The sequence below is a fragment of the Chiloscyllium plagiosum genome, chromosome 37 (assembly GCF_004010195.1).
Source record: "Chiloscyllium plagiosum isolate BGI_BamShark_2017 chromosome 37, ASM401019v2, whole genome shotgun sequence".
In the NCBI taxonomy this organism is placed as follows: domain Eukaryota; kingdom Metazoa; phylum Chordata; class Chondrichthyes; order Orectolobiformes; family Hemiscylliidae; genus Chiloscyllium; species Chiloscyllium plagiosum.
Genome location: NC_057746.1, coordinates 4361653 through 4367189, shown reverse-complemented (window position 1 = coordinate 4367189; position 5537 = coordinate 4361653). Strand labels below are relative to the sequence as shown.

The 5537-nt window shown below is 44.8% G+C and overlaps 1 protein-coding gene across 1 annotated transcript in view; it reads left to right on the top strand.

The window, feature by feature from the left end:
• Positions 1–2507: 2507 nt before the first annotated feature.
• Positions 2508–5537, top strand: part of LOC122541584 (zinc finger protein 271-like) — a 12679-nt gene continuing 9649 nt past the window's right edge. The window contains exon 1 of the mRNA XM_043678428.1: positions 2508–2558. The gene's annotated coding sequence lies outside the window, so the exon portion shown is untranslated. The remainder of the gene's footprint in view (positions 2559–5537) is intronic.

Sequence of the window (5537 nt, the reverse complement as noted above, 5' to 3'; positions counted from 1 at the left end):
GTATCATTTGGTCAATGATGTTGCCAGGATGTTGATAGTGGGTAATCGAGTAATAGTTACACCGCTGAACATAAAGCAGCAATGACCCAGTTCTCTTACGGTTAAATAAGACAAAGAATTGCAGATGCAGGATATTTGCAACAAACAAAAAAAAAACAGAAAGTGCTGTAGAAATTCAGCATGTCTGACAGCATGTCATATTTAGATCCATTCACATACTTCATGATTTTAACCCATAAATTCTTCATTTTCAAATGCTTGCAAACTCATCTTTAATATTCTTATAAACTTGAGTTCCAGCACCCCTTCAAATCTGAAACATTTCAGATCCTGATAACTCTCTATGCACCCAGATGCTGGTGAACATTACAATGGGGTGTATTGAAAGATGTGATGCTATTGCCTGAGCTCCCATTGAGCTTCATTGGAATTGTGTAGAAGGCTGAGATCAGAATGGATGTAAGCAGACAATTAAAGTGACAAGGCTGCAGTATGAGTGCTGCTTGCTTAGATGAAAGTGCTTTAGAGTTGGGTGAAAACAGGGAGATGAGACATGGAGAAGGTGAAGCTGAAAGACTGAGTGTGATGCTTAGTCTCAGTCCGGGTCAGCCAGAAAGTGACGTAGTCCCAGTGGTAAGTGATTGTCTTCAGAGAATTTTCTTACAGTTTTTAAAAAAAATATATCAGCTTCAATAAAGGTGGGGACTTGTAATAGAAGTGTTGGAAAAGAAAGAAAGTACCTAGCTTAATTAAATTATTTTGAACCAGCGTAATCGAGAGACAACCCATTACAGAAGATCCCAGAGCCGTGATGTGCTCATCTTGCAAAATGTGGGAAATGAGGGACACTTCCAGACAAAGCAAAAGGCAAAGGAAGGAAGTTCAGGAGTGCCCAGTGGTCATCCCCATTTCAAACAGACACGCTACTTTGGATACTGTTGACAGGGATGACCGGATAGAAGTATATAAAATAAGGTAGATAGCCCACAGCTTTTCCCAATGATAGGGAAATCTAAAACTAGAGGGCAGAACTTTCAGGTGAGGGGGACAGATACAAAGGGTCCAGAGGGGCACTTTTTTCACAAACAGGATGGTGAGTGTCAGCAAGGGGTTGCAAGAGGTTGCGGTGGAGGCCAGAACAATATTGCACTTAGGAAGCATTTGGACAGGTACATGGATGGGATAAGTGTGGAGTGATGTGGACCAAACACAGACAAATGGGAGTGATTACTTGGGAAAACTGGGCAATACGGACAAGTTGGACCAAATGGCCTGGCTCCATGCTTTCGGACTGTCTGTGAAGAAAAAGACATAAATATTTCAAGTCCAGTGATTCTTCTTCAGAACTCAAGGAAGCACAATTCAGGGTTGAAACAATTCCATCAGCTGCCTCTGCCACTTCTCTCTCTTCTTTCCTACCAGGACAAATTTCCACTAATACCTCCCCAAGCCTGAGCCATCTTTCTTTAGTTTCTCTCCTATATCCCTTCATGCTGTCTCTGAGCTAATTTTATCCATGAAACCCACTTTCTGTTCCCTCAACTTTAGCCTCAATGACGTGGTGACCATCCACTTCCATTCCTGCTCCCCGTATTCGCTGATCTTGTTCATGGTTCTCTTTCTATAATATTGACCCTCTCCCCCAAGACTCTGTGTTCTCATCAGCTTACCGTTCAAAAAACCAACCCATAAACCCGCCACCTTTGCAAAATATTATCCCTCTGCAACCTCACTTTCATCTCCAAAGTCCTTGGATATGTTGTTGCCTCCGAAATATGGATGAGACACAGGGCCAGGTCAGTGGTAGGAAGTCAGGAAGGTGCAGCCCCATGCGAGGATGAGAGGCCAACAGAGACGGCTGATGATGAGAGGGACTACGCCCTAAGTCACCTGGTGACCATCAATCTCTGAGTCACAGTCACTCTCCAAGCACAGGTTATGTTCCAAGCACAGACTCAATCACTGAGCTGTCCTTCCTGTGTGTCTCTCATGCCCACATCCAGCCAGTGTCCTCTGTCCCCTCTGTCCTTTCATCCTGTATGCCTCCTTCGGCAGTGTCTCTCTCCTCTGCCCCTCACCATTATGTAGTTCCCTCTCTGCTGTGTCCCTCTGTCATACTGATTCTACCACTTCACATAATGGCGATCTTGGATGCTTCAGACCATCCTATTCTGATCTGCTGTCAAACACATCTCACCCTGCATATCCCACACTGACGTTATCAGTTTGAAAGCCTCTGAGGATAAGAATGCTATTCCCAACCTCGAAATCTCTGTCAAGCATTTCCCAGGGGAACTGAGACAGCAGCTGTAATAAGTGAAGTTTTATTCAGATGGGACAATGACAAGTTTAAATCCCCACCTGATCTGCTGCTCAAAGTCACCTCCATTTCCCCCGTCAGTTTCCCATGTTTCGGGAAACTCATGTTGCCCCAGAAATATTTGGATTGACTGTGAGAGACGTCAATCAGAGAGTCCACCAACTCTGCCCATTGTCTCCTCTTCCTCTTCCAGAGCTGGTTCACTTCCTATAGGGACTGAAAACCAAGTGAGGAGATGGTGAGTGAAGGAGCAGCTTTTATACAAATTGTATCCCATAATATCCACACCAATCTTCAGGCAGTCTGACTATCCTGTGGGCAGTCAGGGGTGGAAATGTCCCTTATGCTGTTTGAGGAGATCTAGCTGAGAGAGCTGTTTACTCGGTGCTTTGTGCTGAACTGTGTGACTGGAGCTGTGTGTTGGATATTGAGTGTGTTTATTGGAAGCATTTCCCTCTGATTTCCAGGCTGAGTTTTGTTGATGGCTCATTCCTAAATCTGAGAAGGTGAGATGTCATTGTCTGGGAAATGCAGAGTATCTGAGTATTCTTACTGATTTCCTTTTGTTGAGTTGTGTGTTGGGAGCTAGTTATTATCCCGTGGACAGTGACTGGTCAGTTCTCTTTGTGTATTGGGAGCTGAATGTGACCTGTCTTTCCAATCACTCCAAGATCTCTCACCACACTATCTCTGTGACCTCCACAGAAGTGAAAATTACACCAACTTGTATACAGAACCTTTTATGACCGCCAGACAACATCAAGGTCATTTCAGCCTTTTGAAGTGCTTTTGAAACATGGTCACAGCAAGCTCCCACAAAACTCTGCCGCTTGTGACTCCTGAAGATGGGGAATCTGTCAAGGAACCTCATGTCCCTTTGTTGCACCATTCTTCCACATACCTGCAACTTGTCTGCAATCACTCATTGATCTCAGCCATCTGACTAGATCCTGGTCATCTCTTCTTTCTTCTGTCTTCTGTACTCTGCTTTGTCTGCATGACAGCATTGTGTGCATGATCAAATAGAGTCATAGAATCATAGAGATGTACAGCATGAAACAGGCCCTTCGGCCCAACTGGTCCATGCCGACCAGATATCCCAACCCAATTTAATCCAACCTGCCAGCACTTGGCCCATACCTCTCCAAACCCTTCCTATTCATATGCCCATCCAAATGCCTTTTAGATGTTGCAATTGTACCAGCTTCCACCACTTTCTCTGGCAGCTTATTCCATACACGTACCACCCTCTGTGTGTAAAAGTTGCCCCTTAGGTCTCTTTTATCTTTCCCCTCTCACCCTAAACCAATGCCCTCCAGTTTTGGACACCCCGATGCCAGAGAAAAGATTTTGCCTATTTACCCTATCCATGCCCCTCATAATTTTGTAAACCTCTATAAGGTCACCCCCATTGTGTGCATGATCAAATAGAGTCATAGAATCATAGAGATGTACAGCATGAAACAGGCCCTTCGGCCCAACTGGTCCATGCCGACCAGATATCCCAACCCAATTTAATCCAACCTGCCAGCACTTGGCCCATACCTCTCCAAACCCTTCCTATTCATATGCCCATCCAAATGCCTTTTAGATGTTGCAATTGTACCAGCTTCCACCACTTTCTCTGGCAGCTTATTCCATACACGTACCACCCTCTGTGTGTAAAAGTTGCCCCTTAGGTCTCTTTTATCTTTCCCCTCTCACCCTAAACCAATGCCCTCCAGTTTTGGACACCCCGATGCCAGAAGAAAAGATTTGCCTATTTACCCTATCCATGCCCCTCATAATTTTGTAAACCTCTATAAGGTCACCCCTCAGTCTCTGACATTCCAGGGAAAACAGCCCCAGCCTGTTCAGCCTCTCCCTATAGCTCAAATCTTCCAACCCTGGCAACATCCTTGTAAACCTTTTCTGAACCCTTTCAAGTTTCACAACAGCATTCCGATAGGAAGAAGACAGGATTGCACGCAATATTCCAACAGTGGCCTAATCAATGACCTGTACAGCCACAACATCACCTCCTGACTGCTGTACTCAATACTCTGACCAATAAAGGAAAGCATATCGAACCTGCATTCCAAGGTCTCTTTGTTCAACAATACTCCCTATGACCTGACCATTAAGTGTATAAGTTCTGCTAAGATTTGCTTTCCCAAAATGCAGCACCTCACCTTTATATGAATTAAACTCCATCTGCCACCTCTAGCCCATTGGCCCATCTGGTCCAGATCCTGTTGTAATCTGAGGTAATCCTCTTCGCTGTCCACTACACCTCCATTTTTGGCGTCATCTGCAAACTTACTAACTGTACCTCTTATGCTCGCATCCAACTCATGTATGTAATGGACAAAAAGTAGAGGACCCAGCACTGATGCTTGTGGCACTCCACTGGTCACAGGCCTACAGTCTGAAAATCAACCCTCTACCACCACCCTCTGTCCTCTACCATTGAGCCAGTTCTGTATCCAAATGGCTAGTTCTCCCTATATTCTGTGAGCTCTCACCTTGCTAATCAGTCTCCCATGGGGAACCTTGTCGAACGCCTTACTGAAGTCCATATAGATCACATCTACTGCTCTGCCCTCATCAATCCTCTTTGTTTCTTCCTCAAAAAACTCAATCAAGTTTGTGAGACATGATTTCCATGCACAAGGCCATTTTGACTATCCCTAATCAGTCCTTGCTTTCCAAATACATGTACATCCTGTCCCTCAGGATTCCCTCCAACAACTTGCCCACCACCGAAGTCAGGCTCACTAGTCTGTAGTTCCCTGGCTTGTCCTTACCGCCCTTCTGAAACAGTGGCACCACGTTAGCCAACCTCCTGTCCTCCAACACCTCACCTGTGACTATCGATGATACAAATATCTCAGCAAGAGGCGCAGCAATCACTTCTCTAGCTTCCCACAGAGTTCTAGGGTACACCTGATCAGGTCCTTGGGATTTATCCACTTTTATGCATTTCAAGACATCCAGCACTTCCTCCTCTGTAATATGGACCCTTTGCAAGATGTCATCATTTATTTCCCTGCAGTCTATATCTTCCATAGCCTTTTCTACTGTAAATACTGATGCAAAATACTCATTTAGTACCTCCCCCATTTTCTGCGGCTCCACACAAAGGCTGCCTTGCTGATCTTTGAGGGGCCCTATTCTCTTCCCTAGTTCTCCTTTTGTCCTTAATGAATTTGTAAAACTCTTTGGATTCTCCTTAATT